This window comes from Cervus elaphus, chromosome 30, assembly GCF_910594005.1.
Source record: "Cervus elaphus chromosome 30, mCerEla1.1, whole genome shotgun sequence".
Lineage (NCBI taxonomy): Eukaryota > Metazoa > Chordata > Mammalia > Artiodactyla > Cervidae > Cervus > Cervus elaphus.
In genome coordinates this window covers 66,213,071-66,236,679 of record NC_057844.1, presented here as the reverse complement: position 1 = coordinate 66,236,679, position 23,609 = coordinate 66,213,071, and the positions used below count along the sequence as shown (strand labels likewise).

Below are 23,609 nucleotides of genomic sequence, written 5' to 3'. Positions count from 1 at the left end.
CTCCCTGAATTGGAAGTGCATGGAGTCTTAACCACTGGACCACCAGGGAGGTCCCTCCACTGTTAAGCTTTCATTTGTAATTCTCATTGCTAATTTCTCTCCTTGTTAATTTTTCATAAATGGTTTAGAAAGAAGAGATCTCTTTTTCATGGTTGTGTTTGCTGCATTACATTTGTCTGACACTAAACTTCATAGGTGATTCTTTAGAAAAAAACATTTTGAAGACAATAAAATAAAACCACAGTTTTGTCTCACTTTCTGGGTAGAATCCTTAGAGAATAGAACTTTGGATGGAAAATTCATTTCCAACTACTCCTGGAAAGGGGCAGTGATGTTAACTGGATACCATTAGAAGGCCAATTTCATCCTGTGTTGTTTTCAATATCACAATATAAACAAGTTTACAATCCCTCTGAACTTTTTTTAACTGTCATAGTGCAGGAACAGTCTCTCAGACATTCTGGAAGCTAAGCCTGTCAACAGACTGTCAGTGCGTCAACAGTGGTTTTCATATTTTCTTCTAACAAAACAAACAGAACAGTCATATATTTCAAGATGTCTTAACATTTTAATTAATGTGCTGGGGAACAAAAAATAAGATGGTGGGTGATGGGACTATTTTTGTCAGGTTCCCATTTAACACTATTTAGCAGTGTTTTTAAATATAAGCACCGATGTTAAACACTGTTTCTTGCCAACTCTCTTTGAAAATAAGTGTACAATAACTCTATATGCCTTTCACCTCAAAACATCAATAGCGATGCTGACTTAATGGTATTTCAATTAATAGACCTTAGGAAAAAAAAAATGACATCTTCCTAGGAAGTATTTGACTCTTCTGCAAGTGAACATCCTTTTAAATATGCTCAGTCATGTCTGACTCTGTGACCCCATGGATGGTAGCCCGCCAGGCTCCTCTGTCCATGGTATTCTCCAGGCAAGAATACTGGAGTGGGTTGCTATTTCTTCCTCCAGGGGATCTTCCCAACCTGGGGACTGAACCCATGTTTCCTGTGTCTCCTGCCTTGGAGGTGGATTACTTACCACTGAGCCACCTGGGAAGCCCTCTCTTTAAACAGCCCTGATTTTAAAAGGAAAAAAAAAAAGAAAAGTAAAAGAAAAGACTTGTTTCTTATTGCACTGTAGGCTTCCACAAGACAGGCAACATTTCTACAATCCTGCTGCTGCTGCTAAGTCGCTTCAGTCATGTCCAATTCTGTGAGACCCCATAGACGGCAGCCCACCAGGCTCCCCCGTCCCTGGGATTCTCCAGGCAAGAACATTGGAGTGGGTTGCCATTTCCTTCTCCAATGCGTGAAAGTGAAAAGTGAAAAGTGAAGTCGCTCAGTCGGATCTTCATGACCCCATGGGCTGCAGCCTACCAGGCTCCTCCATCCATGGGATTTTCCAGGCAAGAGTACTGGAGTGGGCTGCCATTGCCTTCTCCAATGTGTGAAAGTGAATAGTGAAAGTGAAGTAGCTTAGTCGTGTCCGACTCTTCGCGACCCCATGGGCTGCAGCCTACCAGGCTCCTCCGTCCATGGGATTTTTCCAGGCAAGAGTACTGGAGTGGGTTGCCATTGCCTTCTCCATCTACAATCCTAGGCTGCCAAATTTCTGTTGTACAGTAACATCCCATACTATTTTTGAATAAAGTACACACATGACTCGAGAAGCATTAATGAGTATCAGTGATAGCGTAGGTCACAAGCAACAGGTAATAACACTCATTTGTCAATGAATTGATCATGACTTGGGGAGTAACATTTTAACTTTCATTGGAAACAGAAACACAAGGGGTTATGAGGCTTCTCACTAGTTGCCCTTTACAGAAACTAAGTATTTCTTATAACTACCCTCTGAAACAGCTTGATTCAGAAAAAACACTTGGTTCTTCCCTGCGCCTGGTGCACATGCGTGCCCCTGCTCAGCCGTGTCTGACTGCTCAGGCCCCTCTGTCCATGGGATTTTCCAGGCAAAAATACTGGAATGGGTTGCCATTTCGCCCTCCAGGGGAGCTTCCTGACCCAGGGATCGAGCCTGCATCTCCTGTAATTGCAGGAAAATGCTTTACCGCTGAGATACCTGGGAAGCCCCTCTATGCTTGGAATGATCTTTAAAAGTAGCTCTTTGTTGCTACTTGCAAAATCTTTCCACAGATGAAGACTCAGCTCCACTATCTGCCACTGGGCAGACATTCTCATTCTGCACTGAGAATCAACTGTTCCCTTCTTTGTACTTTAAATGCTGCATTATAACTAATGTGAATAAACTATATGCTGTCTTTTCTACTAGAATGGCCCTTCCTTGAGCTCCAGGGCAATATCTTATTCATCTTAGTATTCTCTTTGCCTAAACTAACGCTGTGTAAGAATGTGTGTGTGTGTGTGTGTGTGTGTGTGTAATATATAAATAGGCTTCCCAGGTGACTCAGTGCTAAAGATCCGCCTGCCAATGCAGATGTGGGTTTGATCCCTGTGTTGGAAAGATCCCCTGGAAGGGGAAATGACAATCCACTCCAGTATCCACCCCTCTGAAATCCCATGGACAGAGGAGCCTGGTGGGTTACAGTGATGGGGTCCCAAAATAGTCAGACAAGACTGAGCGACTAAGCACAACACAGCCTATATATATATGTATATATATATATATACCATATGATAAATTTTATTTAATAAAATCGGATTAAAAGGAGAGTACTAGAGGAGTAGAGAGTGAGGCCATCTATTGAAGTGAAAGGATAGGCGTGAGCTATATTCTTTTTTTAAACTTTTCATTTTATATTGGCATATAGGTGATTAACAATTTTGTGATAGTTTAGGTGAACAACAAAGAGACTCAGCTATACATAAACATGTTTGCATTCTCCCCCAAAATCCCCTCCCTCCAGGCTGCCACGTAACATTGAACAGGGTTCCCTGTGCTACACCGTAGGATTTTGCTGTTTATCCATTTTAAATATAGCAGTATGCACATGTCCATCCCAAACTCCCTAACTATCCCTCCCCCCATAAGAGTTGTAGTCTTGACCCCAAAGAGAAAGTTGGTTCCAAATATAAGAGCTTTTGCTCACTACTGTCTATCCTTGGAAACTTCCATGACTCAGGGAAGGAGGCTGTGATACCTATAAGATCCTTGACCAGTCTATGATGAGAGCAATAATGTACAGCACACTTTTTGATAGTTTTTTTTTTTTAATGATCATTATTCAAGTTTCTTAAACTGCCTTTTTATGTTTAATGCAACCTGAACTGGATAGTCAACACAATTCTCACAGACATGTTTTTTGGCACAAGAATACCATCAATGATCTGGGACATATTTTGCACATTGCTGTCCTCAGCTGCTCAGTTATGTCCAAATCTTTGCAACCATTTGGACTATAGCCTGCCAGGCCCCTCTGTCAATGAGATTTTCCAGGCAAGAATATGGAGCCAGTTTCCATTTCCTCCTCCTCCAGGTAGTCTTCTCAACCAAGGAATCCAACCCATGTCTCCTGCATTGTAGGTGAATTCTTTACCACTGAGCCATAGAGGAAGCCGATTTTTCACATTATATTATATATATGTTATAAATATATAAAGGTTTTATATATATTAAATATATAAATGTTAATAAAATGTTATATATATATAAATAAAAATGTTATATATATATATATTTGTATATATATATGAGTGAAGTTGCTCAGTCATGTCTGACTCTTTGTGACCCCATGGACTATAGCCTACCAGGCTCCTCCATCCATGGGATTATCCATGCAAGAATACTGGAGTGGGTTGCCATTTCCTTCCCCTATATATATATATATAGATCCTGTAGAACATCTCAGTTTCACTGGAGAAATATCAGATATGCCTTTGCTTTAAGCTGGTCAGTCTGCCGGTAAAATGTTCTGACTTCCTCATGAACAGAGTTACTACAGCTGCAAAAACTGTCAATAAATTTCTCACGGTTTTAGTGATGAAAATAGCGTAAGTCTTTCTTCTTCAACTACTTTTTTTAAATTGTGATTTCCAAGGGTACTTTATATATAGCATTATGAAGACTATTTTTTGGGGGGGGCTCCAAAATCACTGCAGATGGTGACAGCAGCCATGAAATTAAAAGACACTTACTGCTTGGAAGAAAAGTTATGACCAACCTGGACAAGCATATTAAAAAGCAGAGACATTACTTTGCCAACAAAGGTCTGTCTAGTCAAGGTTATGGTTTTTCCAGTGGTCATGTATGGATGTGAGAGCTGGACTATAAAAGAAAGTTGAGCACCCAAGAATTGATGCTTTTGAACTATGGTGTTGGAAAAGACTCATGAGAGTCCCTTGGACAGCAAGGAGATCAACCAGTCCGTCCTAAAGGAGATCAGTCCTGAATGTTCATTGGAAGGACTGATGCTGAAGCTGAAACTCCAATACATTGGCCACCTGATGTGAAGAACTGACTCATTGGAAAAGACCCTGATGCTGGGAAAGATTGATGGCGGGAGCAGAAGGGGATGACAGAGGATGAGATGGTTGGATGGCATCACTGACTCAATAAACATAAATTTGAGTAAGCTTTGGGAGTTGGTGATGGACAGGGAGGCCTGGTGTGCTGCAGTCCATGGGGCTGCAAAGAGTCGGACACTACTGAGCAACTGAAGTGAACTTAACTGAATACAGTAAGCAAGAAAAAAACACCCCAAGACACATGCTATTACTAATGTAAATAAAAAATAATGCATTAATACTTAATAAGTAAAACCTGAATTACCATTAACATATTTGCTATATTTTCTTCTGATATTCTCAAACTTAAGGCTTTCCTTATAAGCTTCCAGTTCTTTGGAATTCGAGATTAGACTGCTTACCTCTTTTCTATGTAAAATAAATATACTGGAATCTGTGGTGTTCACATCTACAGAGATTAACCCCCAAATGTTATGCTCTGTGTTATAAAAATGATACAGATTTCCCAGTGGAAAACAATCTTCTTTTTCATGATTGTGGGCTGAATGGTACTCACGGCAGCCCACTCCAGTATTTAGGCTGGAGAATCCCACGGACAGAGGAGCCTGGCGAGCGATCATCCGTAGGGTCGCAGAGAGTCAGACACGACCGGAGTGACTCAACACACACACACATACGTCTATTATCTTGTTTGAAAATCCTAAGAGAGGCCTCAAGCTTTCGACTCCTAACTGGGCAAAACTTACTTATGTTTAACTATTGCCTTTAAGAGTTTGTTCCAATACCCAGTGATAAACTGAATATGGTAATGTCACCTTCTTTAACCTAAAGCCTACTTTTGCTTTTAGTATTGATATATACAGATGGTATCATACACGTCCCATTTTCAGTGATTGATTTTCCAAGACATGTTTATGTACTCCAAATATTTTTGCTGCTTTAAAGAAAAGGTCTTAAAACTCTGCATTTTCAGAGTTTTTACCTTCTTTCAAATCAGCTGTGGGCAAACCAAATGAGAAATATAGAGGGAAAGGAGTGTATATTTCTTCTTATCCCTAAGATCACAACCAAAATGTTCACTTGTTCTTGTTACTTCTCTTCTGGATGTGTGTGTGTGTGTGTGTGTGTGTGTGTGTGCGCGCGCGCACGGTCAGTTGTGGGTTAGGTTAACTGCACTGTTTTTAAAAAAAATTTTTTTTAATGTGGTAATAGAGTAGCTCATATTTTTACTATTCCTGAGATAGTTTAATTGTTAAAGAAAACACTGTGGTTTATAAAGGCCCCCGTAAGTGAGGTATCAATGCTGTATGATCAAGTTGATATTTTCAGACTTGAAAGTACCTTTCAGTACATCTTTAAAATGTACAACAAAGGGAAGTGATTTGCTGAAATAAAAATGTTATATCTGGCTCAAGCCCAAATTGCTCAAGGCCATGTAAAAGTCTGAGGAGATGCAGACATAATAGGCTCACTAGGTTGGAAGTAATGTCACATTTTTCTAAACGCAAAGACTAATCCAGTGCCACTTGCTAAGTTGAGCTTAGGTTTCGTCAACAATCTTTCTTAACCTCTTATTTTCCGCTTGTGGATTTTTTTCCCTCAAACATACTCCAGTTGCTTAGACACAGCATGCAAGGGATTTTAAAACTGTTTTTGAACTGCATGTATTTAAATAATTTCATTAACTTTTATGTTTGACTGAGCAAAAGCTTTCGGTCTTCAAATGCTTTATTGTATTTTAATGGTTCACAAAATGATTTCTTTTTCCAGCATGAAATTTTACAGCTGAGTGGCTGACATTGTATAGTAGATGTGTTATGCGTCTAATAGCTTATGTCATTTCAGTAGTGAAAACAGGGAGAGAATACGGTAATTATGACCACTTGGAAAAGATACCCGTATGGCCAATCAGTTACTTTTCTTCTTATTTAATGTACCATTTTAATACGATAATTGTTGTAATGATGTGAAATATTATGCTTATCAAAAAGCCCAGAGTTTTCAAATAAGAAACAAACAAAAGAGTTTAGCCTGAGTTGTGAACCTCCCTGAACTTTGCTGCCCAGGACAGGAGGGTCCTCATGTTGTTGGTAAGTTCCAGTTTAGAGGATTTTGCCCCTTGACCTTTTCCCTCCTTTCTCCACTTTTAAGGAGATCGCTACTCTTTTGTTTCCAGCACTTTTCTCCCTTTTCATCAGCTTTCATCTAATCACATGGTTTGGGCAGCAACTTCTGAAGAGTGGACCCCGATTCTACATGGTCAGCCTGCAGTCACCCCGGAGCTGCAGGACAGTACTGCCGTGTTTGCCAGACACTCCACCACCGTCAGCACATTTTCATGTATCTTAACAGTGGAGTTTACCTTCACTATCTTCCTTTTCAAAATTTATTGGTGAGTCCCCTGTATTTGGGCTTCCCAGGTGACTCAGGGGTAAAGAATCTGCCTGCCAATGCAGGAGACACAGGTCAATCCCTGGGACAAGAAGATCCCCTGAGTAGGAAGTGGCAACCCACTCCAGTATCCTTGCCTAAAAAAATCCCATGGACAGAGGAGCCTGGCAGGCTACAGTCTGTGGGGTCACAAAGAACCAGACACAGCTAAGCATGTGCACACACACCCCTGTATTTACTCCACAATATTAAATTGACAAATGTCTAGTCAATAAAGTTTACAATCAGTAAACTTGCAGACTGGTACAGTAGACTTGTTTGAGAGTCCCTAGGATCGTACTTTTCTTTCTGATCTCAAACAAGTATTAGGCTGGTGCTTCTCAAATTGTGATCTATGAACCACCTGTGCCAGAAACAATTGAGTCATTCTCTTAAAATATCAAAGTCCCACCCCAGGACTTGAGAAACAGTACCACACCAATGAGCCATTTTAACAAATCCCCAGATGATACTTACACATGCCAGATTTTGAGAACTGGTATGATATGTTTTAAAAACTTATAAAAAATTTTTGAAAGACTATATCCTTCTTTCTACTCCATTTATCACATTCTCTATGATATATTTCTTTCCCTCTCCTCTAATCCAGGCCCTTATCCCTTATGTCTGGATAATCAAAAATGATTCCCTGGCTTCTAGTCTTTTGATGCTGCCAGATTTGTCACCTCGGATCTTAAGTTTAACATTCTAACCACTGGCTTTCTAGTGAAATGCACTCTTTTACTCCTAGATATTAATGACATCTTGTTAGTTAAGGCACCTCGTTAACACCTACAAAATCCTCTCCTCAAGAGAATTGGATTATTTGCTATTCTTAAACACATATGCCCTGTTTTAACTCTGTGCCTTTGCTCAGGTTTTCCTAGTACCTTGCCATTTTCACTTAAGTTCAATATATTTATTATACAAAATATATTTATTATACAAAATTAGCACTTTCAATGGCCTCCCCCTATCCTCAAAAGCATCATTCAGACACAAGCTATGTCTCCATGAAGGCTATTTGCATCTGGGTTGAGGCATCATAGAACCTTTTTCAATAGAAAAAATATTGATTTGACTATAACTCCAGTTTACAAAGGCATACCAGAATGAATTTAAGACAACTTTTGAGAAAGTCTCTTTAAGCATAGGCACAGAAAACAGGCCACTTCTGTTAGGGACAAAAGGAATAAAAAAGGAGTAGGGATAGGAAAAAGAGAGTTTAGCAATGTCATCCTGAAACATCAAGTGAACAAAAAATAAACCGTGGTTTTAGGAATTTACTTCCACATCTGAGAGAAGCTGAAAGGAATGTGCTTTAGTTAGAAGTTAACATCAGCAGAGCTGTGGCTCTATAGCTCCATGTTTTGGGGAAGTGTTCTGAAAAATGCCTACTCAGCTGGGGTGTGTTACAAAAATGGCAATTTCCCTACCTCTGTATGCTCAAGGGCCCCAGAGGTCTGAAAGTCTTTCATTAAAAAACAAGAAATAAGTGAAGAAAGTATCACTATATGTTTTTTGAGCCTGTAAAACCCTTGACAATAGGCTCGTTTGTTTTACGGGCACATTTTTATGCTGTGCCTATAATACACATAGGTCATCAAAATGCAAGCTTTTAGTTAATAAGGTCGCAATCAAACAGAAATAAAAATTCTGGCATATCAAACAAAATCCAGTTGTTTTGTGTTAATAAATTTTTACTATGATAATAAGAAGTAGTATAACAAACATAAAGGTGATTCCAAAATAAAGATTCAAAGATACAGATAAAATGTAAGTTATTCAATTGCTCTAAGACTTGCTTCAAACATCTACAATATCAAATCTTTTAATAGGAGTGGTCTTAGATAAGGTTGAAAATTGCAACTTAAACATTTATTTTTTTGTGCTAAGCCATTAAGGTCAAGTTAATAAAATTCCATATAGCTATACGGCCAGCTGTTTAATAATGAAGAAAGCTGTGTACCAGTTTCAAAAAGGCTTCAGGGGTTGTTTTATATGCTGCTTTTTTTTTTTCTTTTAACAATTCAACTAAGCCAGGGGTCATTCAAATATGGAGAGACTGGAAAAAATAAATTCACAATGATGGTTGAGCTCATTGTTTACAACAGCAATGGAATCTGATATGGTTGGGTGTAACTGACTATATAAGCAACATATGGTGAGGCACCTTTCAGGAAAAAAATGGTTTTTTTTGTGTGTGTGTTTTTTTGTTAAGTTTTCATTTAATGGATTTGATATCCCCAAACATATACAATGAAAATACACACATTTAAGTTGATGATATAGAACTTTTCTTCACATTTTGAGAAAAAAAATTAATGTATTTTTTTAAATCTTGATTTTTATTTTAATTACTTCTTAGTGACTTTATGTCCAATTAATGCTATTGGACTGGGCTTTCCTGGTAGCTCAGGTGGTAAGAGTCTGCCTGCAATGCAGGAGACCAGGGTTAGATCTCTGGGTCCAAAAGAATCCCTGGAGGAGGGGATGGCAACCCACTCCAGTATCCTTGTGTGGAGAATCCCATGGATGGAGGAGTCTGGTGGGCTACAGTCTATGCGGTCGCTAAGAGTTGACACGACTGACAGACTAACACACACACACACACACAAACACACACACACACACACACACACACAACACCACTGGAGTACCTATGCCTTATTCTTACCTATTTCTCCTGATATTGGTACTCTTCTATATGTGTACCAGGTATTACCCCTTTGTAAGATAACCTGTAATTCTTAGATTTATAAAGGAAAAAAAAAAAAAAACCTGTTTGCAGCCCTTTACGACAAATTCCAGCGGAAAAGACTTGTGTAGCCTTTCCACTCCAGGGGATCATATCTACACACTGGGAAAATCTGAAGAAAAGCCTGGAAGTGTCTTTCTCTATAGAGTAGAAGAGTCCCACCTTTCATCAGTTCACACAGTTCATCATTTCTCTGACACTGAGCTCTGAGTGAGTGCAAGGTGCCTTGGGGAAATCAGGGAAAGAAATGATCTCCAAATTTTGTATTCACAGTTGCAAGGAACACATAATCTGTGTTTGGCAAAAGGATAAAGGATTGCTCCCACCACACTAAAAAAAAAGGAACACAGGGAACACTGAGGCAAAACACCATAGACTATATTAACTTAAGCCATTTAGGTGTTTTGGGGATAATAAAATCATCGCTCTGAAACTGAACCACAGAAGCTGGATCTCATCATATTGTAATGGACCTTATGTTATGAAACATAGGGGCTCTATCCACTACATAGTTGCATGAGTGCAACTTCAGGCAAGTGATATACTCTTCTGCTACATGAATACTTTGAGGCTTTGTGTTATTTTTCCAAATTGTCTCCAGAGTTAATATGAGTGATGAACATGGGATCAGTAATTTTTAACTACAGACACTAGAAAGAACTGAAGGAGCAAACCCGATTTAGAATGTTATCGAGTGTGTTAAAAAAAAGGTTATTTTGACATGAATCAGCCATGGATTTACATGTATTGAATATAAATTATTTTGCTAATATAAAAACTGTAATGAACTTTGATTAAAGCCCCCTAAATTCAGCTCAATGTATTCAATTCCTCCACTATGATGGTACAACAATCGGCTCTGAGCAGGTTCCAAAGAGGTAGTCTCAGTCCTTTTTCTCCAAGCACACACAGAACTATGCATGGAAAATAATATGAGATGAAAAACTGTATTTGGCAGGTAAATGTAAAATTTGCAAAACACACACACACACACACACAACTATAAAATACAAAGCCTAAACATAGAGTGAGATCAGTGAGATCAAAATCGTCAAGAACTTAAGGAAAAAAACCAAAAAACAAAACCAAACCCTGAAATGTTTATCTCAATTATCTTTTAGAAAAGTGATTTATTCAACTTGGATTTGCTGCAGTTCTTTGAGTTATTTGATAGAGTAAGACATGGCCACAATCTCACTGGACTTCAAGGCAAATGTATCCAGCCAACCCAGAAACTCAAAGCATACATCAAAACACATCTTCCCATGGGAAGACTTGGCTGTGTAGACTCAATCATTGCCAAATAAACCATTTGCTTGGAATGGGATTTTTCTGGGCAGAGGTGAGAGCTAAGAAACAGAGGAGAGTCAGCAAAGTCACTGCAGAGAGTGACAGGAGTGTTCTTGTTCTAGGAGAGACACACAGGTTCCCAAGAAAATTACCGGTGATGCCCAAGGGCCACTTCCGAGCATGTGTACTGATGTCACCCCAGCCTCAACAATAGTCTCTGAGCTGCTTTTGTTGCCTTTTCTCTCACTTCTCCAATACTTCAGTTGCTCAGCCGTGTCTCTCTGTAACCCGAGAACCGCAGCACACCAGGCCTCCCTGTCCATCACCAACTCCCGGAGTCCACACCAACTCATGTCCATTGAGTCGATTTGGCCATCCAACCATCTCACCCTCTGTCGTCCCCTTCTCCTCCTGCCCTCAATCTTTCCCAGCATCAGGGTCTTTTCCAATGAGTCAGCTCTTCACATCAGGTGCCCAAAGTATTGGAGTTTCAGCTTCAACATCAGTCCTTCCAATGAACACCCAGGACTGGTCTCCTTTAGGATGGACTGGTTGGATCTCCTTGCAGTCCAAGGGACTCTCCAATACTTAGCCCAATGCTTATCAGTTAGTATATACACAGTCACCATTTGCTGAGTGAATTATTTAATATACTTGCATGTATCAGAGCACCAGTTATTCTATAACATAAGATAGCCTATCTAAGAAATATCCTCCAGTTCACTGTCTTCATTTTGGTCCTCCATTTTTTTTTTCAATATTTTTCTTTACTGCTGTTTGTGTATGTGTGTGTGTATACCTTAACAGAGATGTTAGGAGAAGAAAAATCTGACAAAGGAACAACATTCAATTCACTTGAAGGAAAATATTGACATTCATGAAACCAAACAAAGCTCGTGGTGCCCCTCTATCTTTAACATGCCTCTACCAGCAAAGAAAAGCACAGGGGTTAACAGATTTAGCAGGGAAAGCAGATTGTAGTTCCATTGACAGCTAGGAAATGAAATGACATCTACTATTTGATGACTGCCCTCAATTAGCCTATGCAAAGCAAGAATTAATTACCAGCATTGAAAAAGCTCACCTCTGACTTCTCTTTCAAGATCTCACTTACCTTGAGTGTTCCTCTGGTGTTATAAATGTAAGTCTAGTAGACTTGATAACTTGCTTTTCCCTTAATATATTTTAATTTGAAGTAGTTTTTATTTAACATGGCCAACCGTACTTGATGGCAGACAACTCTTAGCTAACCTAAGAAACATATAAATCTACATATAGATATAGATGTAGATAAAGATAAATAATACATGTGCTTAGTCTTGACTCTTTATGACCACATGGACTGTAGCCTGCCAGGCTCCTCTGTCCATGGGATTCTCCAGGCAATACTGGAGTGACCTGCCATGCCCTTCTCCAGGGGATCTTCCCAACCCAGGGATTGAACACAGGTCTCCGCAATGCAGGCAGTTTCTTTACTGTCTGAGCCACAAGGGAAGCCCATATAGATCTAAAGAAAAAGATATATGAACAAGTATGATTTGAGGATATAGAATGCAATGGGCATGAGCAGTACCATTGCACATATTAGCTTTGGAATTCTCATGGCAGCAATTAAATGTATTAATGTAAACCTATAAAATAAGTTTATTACTATACAGGGAAGTAGATTATAAAAATAATCTCCATATAGGTACAGATCCTATTTTTTGACATACTCCCCTAACAAAAGTTGTATATCTTTTTCCCAAGCTAGTAATGAAATAAAAGCAAATGAATCCCTAAAGCCATTCGCTTAATGAGATAATTTTGTTAAGCAAACAATAAAAACCTCATTGGCAACAAAGACATCATGTCAGAACACACAGGAATGCCCAAATAAAAGGCTAGAATGTGATTTGCCTGCTTTCGGGGAGTAATCTGTGCAAATGGAAAGGCTTAACTTTGTTTATCTAATATTAGTAGAAAGCATCAATCTTAGGTAATGTAAGAGTTAAGAAATACAAGCAAGTGTCAGAATTTAAGAAATATAAACACTGGGGAATGGAGAAAATATTTTTCCATTCCAAGGAAAGTGGGCTTTGGAGAGGAAACTGACATTTGTTTGAGCATCTAAGTTCCAGCTCATGTGTGGGATCCTTTTCCCCATGGCTGTGCAATGATAACAGCATGGTACCAATTAGAAAGCTAAACTCAAAAGCTACCAACTGGGCTGGGGTCAGAAGGGTAAAGAAATGAGACGTGTATCTTTTTTGGAAGACCACTTAACCAGGTAAGGGTTTAATTCCTAGCCTTTATTATTATAGGTATCACTATGGATAAAGAAACAAGATAGGGGTTAGTTATATGAGCAAATGTGCTTCATCATAATATTAACATAACTGGCCTATCCGTTGGTCATCTTTTGGTGAAGAATGGCCCAAATCCCACTCATCTCCATAGCACTTGACATTTCTGAAAGTCAGCAGGGGAAGAGATGGGTTTAACGGTGTAAGAGGGACAAAGTGAGCATGATTGAAAGGTTTTTATGTCATATATACTGCACAAGCATCACAACTGACTTAGTAACAGCCCACCACATGGGCTTTTCCAAACTTGCTCTTAATGGAGCCAAGGGCAGAACTACAAATGTGTGGTGGTTTTAATAGAGAATGTATACTGAATATATTGAACATACCTTGAAAGATCAATTAGAGAAATGGACCAATAGATCCAGATATTAATTCTCTGTCCCAATACTGGGGACACTGGGGCTCAAAAGAGATGCTATGCATATTCTTTAAAGAAACTTTAATGAGGTAGTAAAGGAGAGGTGGTTGACCTGTCTTGGTCTCATTTATTTCATCTGTAAGATATGGATGTTTGTAGGGTCTATTTCAGAGTTGGCCTTAAAATGCTTCAAGCCCTGCCTGCACAAAGTGAGGGTCCAATACACAAATGATGATTACTATTAATATTATTAATAAAACAAAGTCCGGTCCCCTAATTCTTTAAAATAATGCTTAGAGAGATTATTTACATTGTGTTTCCTTTTTAAAATACTTCTCTGTCAAAAGAGGTTTGGTTGTTTCTCCAGGCCAGTGCTCAATGAAAATGTAGAAAATAAAAGGTTTTAGAGGCAAATGAAACTGGATTGTGTTTTGCAAAGGGGGTTTATTGTTTCTGGCTACAGCACTACATTTTAAAAAGCCAATTATTTTCCCACACAAACAGTCAGCAAATAATGAGTCATGGTGCAGAATTTTGTGACTTTTCAGAGAATTTTTTTTTGACAGCAATATATCTCTGAGTAACTTTAAAATCTGTCGAAATTGGTTTGTTTAGATGATGATCGCCAACTTCTGCCTTGGGTGTTAAGAGCGAGCCACTCAGTTTTAGCAAAGCAAGGCTGGGCTGACTGTTCTTGAATACAGTAATGTTGCAGTCTGCCCCAAAGTAAACAGAAATTGGCAATTTGAAAATGTCATCAACCCAGAGCTTTCAAAAGTGTTAAATATTTAACCATAGCTAATAGACTGCAAAGTAATACTTGCTTGGCCAAATACATGTGTTTTTCATTTCTCCCTGATCACACTTGGCATCATCTTTTTTGTAGTCTCACTCAGCATTTCAGAAGCAGAGAAGGACAGAAGTTAGCAACAACCATCTGGTTCTAGAAAACTACAGATTTAAGTTGAGGAGAGTGCTTTCGAATTTAGACTTTGGACCTGGGTTCAAATCTCAGACATGAAATCTGAACTCCACATGACTTTCAGCGTGTAACTCACTTCTGGAGGCATCAGTTTCTGCAAATGTGAAGTCTTGTAAGTGGTTTGAGACATAAAGGAACGGTCCCAAGCACAAAGTGAGCCTCAAATTATTGGCCATGGGTATAATAATTGTATACTATTGTGACTCTGTACTATGTTTTTTAGTGTTGTTGTGTTGTTGTGATATCAAGTACTTTTCTTTCCCTGAACATTCTCCTTTGTTCCTTCTCTTGGAATGCTCCTGCCTCCAGCTTTGCATGGCTGTCCCTTTCTCAATCTTTCCTGTCTTAAATTAGACGGCATCTCCTCCCAGGAGCTTTTGATGATCCTAATCTTTCTGGTTAAGGCAGCTGTTCATCTCCCCACCACACCAGCCCCAACCTCACTGCCCACTATGCCCTGGTTTAGTGCCTTACCTGATTGAAACAAACTATATTAGGTATTCAGTTTTTAAACCTGTTGATGGTCCCCTCGCAGTCAAGTGCAAGCTCCTTAAAGGAGGGACATTCTCTTTTTCACCATGAATTTCCAGGGACCAGAACAGGCCATGATTCAGTGGGACTTCTAAATAAATGCTTATTGATGAACCAACTCTGATTATGAGGAGTGTACCTCTGTAATCACTTTTTAAATTTATGCATTAGGATGTTGCTCAGAGTACAGCATTATTAAAGAGAGCTCCTGAAAAAGTTAATCCATCACTAAGGCATTATACATGACTTTTACTAATTATAGCATTGAGTGTGTCATTAGTGTCTGGGATTCTGGTAAAAGTAATATGCTAAGGAGAGGTTGGAGAAAAGTGTATTATATTAGCATAACTTATCTCCTAATCAAGTTCAAAATATAAGACACTCTGTGATAACTTCCCTAAATGTTCCAGTGCTCTTAGGAATGGCTCCAAGAAGTAGGATACAGGGGAAGGTGACCACTAATCTAGGAGTGTGGGCAAGGGGTTAATAGCCCTCCTTTCTTCTTTTTTCATGACAACTTGACCTTCAATGAATGTACTAACACTCTGTTCCTCTGGTCACCTGATGTATACTAACTATGTTACTTAGGAATAATATCTACAGCAAAGATGACCCAGATTGACAAATTAAGTCTAGTCTGGGAAGAGCTGGAAATAAATTATAAAAGTCTGGGATAGTCTTCCCAGTTTGGGGTGTCTCTGAATATCCTGACTTTTCTGTCTCTTCTGCCCCTTGATTTATACAAGGACAGCTATGCCCAGTGGTCTGTCAGAAACACTGGCTGCTCTGGGCCAGAAGATATCTAAACCAAAGTGGCTCTTATGTCTTCCGGATTTGAACTTATCTCCCTGCCTCTGAGCTATCTGTTACATGGCAAAAGAGGTTGGTGCAGCTCTCTGTACGGCCACAGAACCTCTACCTAAAGAGAGTTCTTGAAGTGGCCATGATTTCCATCTTACATCTTTCTAGTGAGTCTAAGGTCAAGGGCAGTTGTTATGGATTGAATGTGTATGTCCTCCCAAATTCATACGCTGAAGCCCTAACCCCCAGTGTGATGGTGTTTGCAGGTAGGACCACTGGGAGGTAATTAGGTTTAGATGAAGTCCTAAAAGTGGGGCCATCATGGGATGAATGACTTTATAGAAGAGGAAGAGAGAGTAGCTCATTCTCTCCCTGCTATGTGAAGACACAGTGAGAAGGTGGCCATCTGCAAGCTAGGAAAAAGACACTCATCAGGAACTGAGTCTGTGACCTTGACTTTGGATTTCTAGCCTCCAGAAATGTGAGAGATACATTGCTCTTGGTCAAACCACTCAGTCTTGGTATCTTGTAATGGCAATCAGAGCTGATTAAGGACATACTCAGTACTTAGTAGTCTCTGAGAAGATGCCTAGTGGGCAAAGCAGGACAGGGAATGGTCTGATGGCCACAGAAATCACAGATGCTCCCTGCTGACTCAGGTGGTTAAGAATTTGCTTGCAGTGCAGGAGATATGGGTTTGATCTCTGGGTTAGGAAGATCCCCAGGAGAAGAGAATGGCTACCCTCTCCAGTATTCTTGCCTGGAAAATTCCACAGACAGAAGAGCCTGGCAGGCTACAGTCCCTGGAGTTGCAAAGAGTCAGACATGGCTGAGCGACTAACACTTTCACTTTTTCACTTTTACTAATCAAAGGACATAGATTGAGACTGACTAGGGTGAGAAAACCATGGGAGAGAAGGCTGCTCCAACTTCTGATTAGCCAAGAAGTTTGGCAGAGAGGTAAGTGCAGGGAATCTCTACAGACAGACAGCAGTAAGTGAGACACAAGGAACATGAATGGCTATTTTGACACTATTTCTTGCAGTATAGAAGCTAAATAAAGTAGTTGAACTATATACATAAGCTCAATAAATACACGAGTCAGTGACATTTTAATACTCTAAAACTATCTTCATGTCTTATTCTCTACATGTCTTATTACCTAAATTCTGTGCAAAAGTGCTTCATTTGTAAGGATATGCAGTGTCCTGTCATGAAAGATATTAATATTATTATTAATTGGCTGTGCCCTGTGGCTTGTGGAATCTTAGTTCCCTGACCAGGAATTGAACCGAGGCTCCTAGCAGTGAAAGTACCAAGTCCTAACCACTGGACCACCAGGGAATCCCCTATCATGGATGATATTAAAGGGAAAATGTCTCACCATGGAATCAGTGATTCTGATATTTGACATGACTCCTTTTCCTAGCACTCTAGTTATTCCTAAAGATAACAGATTCTAATAAAAAAAAAAGGATGGAGGAGGCAGTCAAAAGAACTCCAGCTTCTGGACAGGATCATACAACCCCTCAGAATGATGCTGTGGTAGGGGGTCTGTGACCCTCTGCTGCTTAGGAGATGGGTCCCTACCTGAAAAGTAAAGAGCAGTATGTGACTGGCAAAGCCAGGGCAGGACTGACATCCTGAAATTCCATTATTGCCCCTCTATACCCAGAACCCCTTGGGACCACACTGTTTGGTCTTCGGCTTTTTCCACATAGGAAATTATAGGAGTGTCTACTCAAGCTTCTTTCTTCTTGTTTCTCTTTCTTCTGTACACACTGCCTTTACAATATTCCCAAACTCACCTCTCCTTACTCCACTCTGCTCTCAAATGGTACCTCACTGCCCACCACCAGATGAACAAGGTCAGGCCTTCCCACTGAAATCCTTCATTTCTATCCATGCAGATTTAATATTAAGCCAAACACTACACTCTATACCAGACAGAAGGGAACAAGCGGAAGGTATAAGCTTGTGCTGTTGCAAATTTGAATACACTGGGAAAGTCCAAAACGTAAACCAATGCTGATATCTTTGTAAAGAAGAAAAAAAAGGACACAGAACTAAGAAATCACCCTACAGTTAAAGAGCATTAGTTGACTCCATTACTTTTTTTTTTTTTTATCATTAGTGATATTTCAGCAATAGTTTTGGTGCTTAGGTCTCAAAGACCACTGAACAAGGACATGCAATGAAGATAATACCCAAAAGCATACTGTGAGATGTGGTATGAAATCTCTCTCCAAAATATCACTTGTGAGTGATCATGCAGAACTGTGGTTTTGGCAACTTGGTTCCACTCTTTCTCCAGAGTCCTAATCTTTTGCAGACTAAACAAGCTGCAAGAAACTCTGAACTTCTATTGTCAGCCCTAATCCAAGTATGATGCCTCCCATGCTTAACATTCATAAAGATTGGGAACTTTTATATTTTCCTTATTTGGCAGTTGAATATTTTGATGGTTTTTCTTCAGCCACCCATATTCCCATCCTATCAACTAAACATTTCTTATAGTTGACTTTTAAAAGTTATGCATTTTGATAGCTCAGTTGGTAAAGAATCTGCCTGCAATGCAGAAGACCCCGATAAGATTACTGGGTTGGGAAGATCTGCTGGAGAAGGGATAGGCTACCCACTCCAGTATTCTTGGGTTTCCCTTGTGACTCAGCTGATAAAGAATCTGCCTGCAATGCAAGAGACCTGGGTTTAATCCCTGAGTTGGGATGATCCCCTGGAGAAGGGAAAGGCTACCTACTCCAGTATTCTGGCCTGGAAAATTCCATGGACTGTCCATGGGGTTGCAAAGAGTCGGACATGACTTTGCAACTTTCACTTTCTCAATTTTAGTCTAAAGGGTAAAACAAACAAACAAACAAACAATGAACTGCATACCTAAGTGTGAACCAAGACACCAAACCTGTCATTCTGAGACTCCTCAAAGCCCACCAACTTCTGTCTGGTCTTTAATGAAACTAAATTGCAGCAGATACTCTCTGTCACTTGTGAGACAAATGAGATGATACGGGAGACAAAACCAAAAAGTAGCACTGCCCTGCATTTTCAATTAGCCATGAAGGGAAAATGAGACAGTCATGTATAATTTAGAGGCTTGCTCTCTGGTTCTTCCTGCCGTGGGAAGTTTTTCACTGAGGAAGGAAGCGTGATCTAGTGCAATGAACAGACCCGGGGGTCAGTCATCTTGGGTTGTGTTTCTAGTCAGCTCCCTGACTTCCTTTATGACCTTGTAGGCTGCTTAATTTCTATCAAAGAGACGAAAACAACTTGTATTTATAGATTACATGTTTGGTTATCCTGGGCAGGGGGAATGCCAACAGTCCTTTGATATATGTTACTATTATGTTTAGCACAAAAGTCCTTGGTGATGAACAAAGACGTTGGTGTTTGAAAACAAAATGAGTTTCAAAGCCTGGGAGGAAAAGATGACAAAGAGTACTTTAATGAGGTTACAGGGTATCTCCTTTTCTACCTAGAGAGTTGCGTTTTGTTTTGTGTTTTAATTAGTCAGCAAACTATAAACCACCCTCATGATGAGAACTGTTTAAGTAAGTGTCAAATAAGACTGTAACCTTATTTGACCAGGAAAGTATGTGGGCGTAAAGGATTTATTTTCCAGAAGAAGTGGGTCTTTATCTACTAAGAACCTTAAGGTGCAGTGCTGAGAAAACTTAAGAAGTTGGAAAGCTGACTTTGGCAAGCAAATTTCAAATAGCAGTTGTTGGGTCTCTGAACAGATATCTACTGAAAAAGAAATCATCAGACTCCACAGAAGAATCCAGAAAGAAGGCAGATAGAATCCCACTCCTGCTATGAAGAGTGTGGAGAAGCAAGGGCTAGAGGAGGCCAGAGGAAGATGGTGGGAAGAGGAGCCTCGGCAAGGAATCCCCTTCATAAGGCAGAGAACCTCAGGAGGGACTGAAGGAGAAAAAACTGCAGTAAGTTGAGACCACCGTTAGGCTCTGACTCAGGCAAGATGGGCTTTTCTGAAGGTTTTCCCTCTGAACCATAGTTTAAATCTTTATTCAGCAAAGTAACTTAAAAAATCTAATCAGGGTCACACCTTGTGAACCCGTTACTTGTACTTGTCCACTCTTGACCTGAGGCAGGTGGTACCCACAGTGCCAGGAAGAGCTCAGAAAGGGTGGCCAAGAGTTCTTCATCTGGAGTCCATCCCCTGAAGAAAACAAACCCTTAGTGAAGTCTGGGCTTTGCAGTTGGCTGACTGGGTTTCCTCTACCGTTAGGCTCAAGATAGCTTACTTCTTGGCCAGCAGAACCATGGAAGAACCTGTAACAGCTGCCTTTAGAGGATTCCTGCTGCCTCTTCCCAACCTTCACAGATTGGCCTGGTGTCAACCAACAGTCTTCTCAGAAACTCCAGGTCTGTGGGAGGCAGAAGCTTGGCTGCACCTGGAAAACCCTTGAGATATGAGAGAAAGGCAAGCACTAGGGTTTGCCATTCTGTGGCTCAGAGCATGCCTTATTCCTTTATACGGAGTTCCTAAGTACAACAGTGGCTGCTTCCCTGTCCCACCCAACTTCTCTCCACCTTACAGCTGGTTCTGAGGGGTTAGCTGATCCCTCTGAGGACGGACATTTGGAGACAGCTCATGAGCAAGCAGCCCTTCAGTCAAAGGCTTAGTCAATACTCAGGTTTCAAACCCAAGAGCTGAGAACAGTGTACAGATTACAAATCTCCAGAAAACGGCCTTCCCTCACCAACACCTCCACCGCCCCCCTCCCCACCCCAAGACCTCAGCAAAGCAGAGAAATCAAACAGCCTCTAGAGGCATAATAGAGAAAGCAAGAGCCTTAGGATTCAGAGACAAATTTCATCTCCTAGTTTGGTTTCTGGAAAGAAGTAAGCAAATGCCATAGTAACGGTCCACAACTTGGCTATAAGGATTCCATGGAGAAGCCACTGAGGAAGAAGAACAGTCTTGACTATGACCAGCTTGGATGTGAGGGTTCACTAGCTTTCCACTGGAGATGACTGTCAAGATGTATATCTTGAAAGTCACGCATGGTACCCAGCTGCAAGGGATCCAGGCCAGCAGTTTCAAGGCTGTACCCGGTTTGGTCAGAGGTTCCTAGCAGCTTCCCCGCATGTGCTAAGGGCAGGCTGCTTATTGCATAGGGGCCTAGGAGAGTCCAAGCTCCATCTCACCACCTTGAAAAATATACTCAATGAGGAGGAGAGTGAAAAGGTCACCTTGAAGAAAGCAACCTGAGGGGGCTGAGACTCAGAGCTGAATTTGAGAGAGGAAGTCAGGAGAATACAGCTTGAAATACTCAGGCCCTCATTTGTTTCTGACCCTAGTGATTGGGATTATCCTTCCTGTTGTTGTTGTTATTGTTGTTGAGTCGCTAAGTCGTGTCCGACTCTTTCACCACCCCAATGACTGCAGCCTGTCAGACTCCTCTCTCCGTGGGATTCTCCGGGCAAAAATACTGGAGTGGGTTGCCATTTCCTTCTCCAGGGGATCTTCCCACCCAGGGACTGAACTCACATCTTTTGCTCATTATTTACCACCGAGCCACCAGGGAAGCCCTTACTTTCCTGGGAGATGGCCAAAACATTTTACCTCCCCAGAAGCAATCACACAAGCATGAGTCTACATGTCTAAGCAATATCCAGGTTGAACACCTTCCACCCAAGGTCTGAGACAGCCATGGCCTTCAGCACCCTCACCAAAGTTTTCTCCTTCTGGCCCCTCTTCATCTCAAACATCTGCTCTTAACTTTTGAAGAATGTCTTCAGGATCTTCTTAAGGTCAAGTCATGGAAAAGGGGGGCGGGCAAACTGAAATAGCACCATCTTAACCTGGTTGCCTTCTCAAACAGGTGGCTGATCAGTCAGAAAACTAGGGCTAATTTTCAAAGACAGCACTGTGCAAACACATAACAGAAAGCATGTCTCCAGGAGGACCCCAGGACCAAAAATCTTCAGTCTACCGAACTCAGAGAATAGAAACATTGTCACCAGTGTGCTGGACAAAGTGAAAAGTCCATCCATAAGGAGAACCTGGCTTCCAGTAACACCAGTAGCTTGTATGGACTGATTTAAGACTAGGCAATCCGTTTCCAAGTTTGATTTTTCCCTTAACTACTTAAATTTCACCTGAGACCCTGGATAGAAGAGACCGATTTGAACCCTGTCTGGTCTCCTTTCTGGTGGACCTCAGAGTAAAGCTCTTTGTTTTCTCAAAAGCCAGCACTGCAGTCCTGGCTTCTATGTGTGTCTTGCTGGGTAGCACCTCAAAGCCTCTACAAAACTGCTGAACTGGCCCATTTCTCCAGGAGCAGACCCTCAGAATGGAGAGAGAACAAATTCCCTTAGCACACTAGCAAGTGGGGTCCAGCTTTGGAGGAGATGGTATTTAATATCTCAGCTCAAAGAAATAATGGCATGTAACAGACCAGTTGCCAGCTTAGTAGACCAGTGAAAAATCTCCTTTGCCAAAGATTAGTATCTCAAGAAGCCAAGAAGGAAATACGTTTGGGTGTACAGAAAGCGAACCAATGCTAATATTTATTGACCACTTAGTATTAGACACTATATTAAGTGCTTTACCTATTTTATTTCATGTAATTCTTAAGTTAATGTTACAAGATGGCTGTTGTATTTACCCATGTATTATTTACCCATGCATTTACCCAGGTAAATACATATATATATTTACCCATGGCATAACTGAAGCATATCTGAATAATCAAAAAGGTAAGTAATATATCTATTTATTTTATATCCATACAGATGCAGTATTTAAAAAAATATTTATCTATTTTAATTGGAGGATAGATACTTTATAACTTTGTGATGACATCTCCAAACATCAGCATGAATCAGCCACAGGCATACATGTGACCCCTCCCACACCCCTCCCCATCCCATCCCTCCAGGTTGTCACAGAGCAACAGCTTTGGGTTCCCTTCATCATACATCAAACTCCCACTGACTATCTATGTTAAAGTATATATTTCAATGCATTCAATGTGATCCTTATCAAACTACCAACAGTATTTTTTACAGAAATAGAACAGATAATTTCACAATTTGTGTGGAAATACAGAAGATCCCAAATAGCCAAAGCAATCTTGAGAAAGAAGAACGGAACTGGAGGAATTAACCTTCCTGACTTTAGACTATATTATAAAACTACAGTGATGAAGACAGTATGGTACTGGCACAAAAACAAAATATAGACCAGTGGAATAAGATAGAAAACCTGGGGATAAATCCATGCACCCAAGTGTAGGGTGTTTAAAGAACAATTATGATTGAAAGACAGAAAGTAGATGGACTTTGTTTTGGTTCTGGTCTTTGCCAATAAATAAGAATAAATAAGGTGACCAACTGTTCCAGTTTGCTAAGGTCTGTCTTGGTTTTAGCATACAGCGTGGGATATTCCTCAGAATGATCAACCATTCCCTATCCCCCAAAACTAAGTTGCTCTTAGCTACTTGTCTAGTATATTCAAAAATCTAAGCCCCTGAAAGTCTAGGATAGAGGTTAAGCATCTTTGATTGTACCAGGTTTCCCATGTCATGCTAATGGTGGAAAAAACTGACTTAATTTCTATCTGGTGGAGATGCCAAACCACACCTAACATAGCTAGAGCGTGGAAGCAAGTGCAATGCTG

At 40.3% G+C, this 23,609-nt stretch overlaps 1 protein-coding gene and 1 non-coding gene across 2 annotated transcripts in view; both read right to left on the bottom strand.

The window, feature by feature from the left end:
- Nucleotides 1-23,609, bottom strand: part of GPC6 (glypican 6) — a 1,191,916-nt gene that overhangs the window by 636,236 nt on the left and 532,071 nt on the right. The gene's annotated exons all lie outside the window — the stretch shown is intronic.
- TRNAE-UUC lies at nucleotides 17,218-17,290 on the bottom strand. Its single transcript has one exon. It is a non-coding gene; the product is annotated as a tRNA-Glu (tRNA).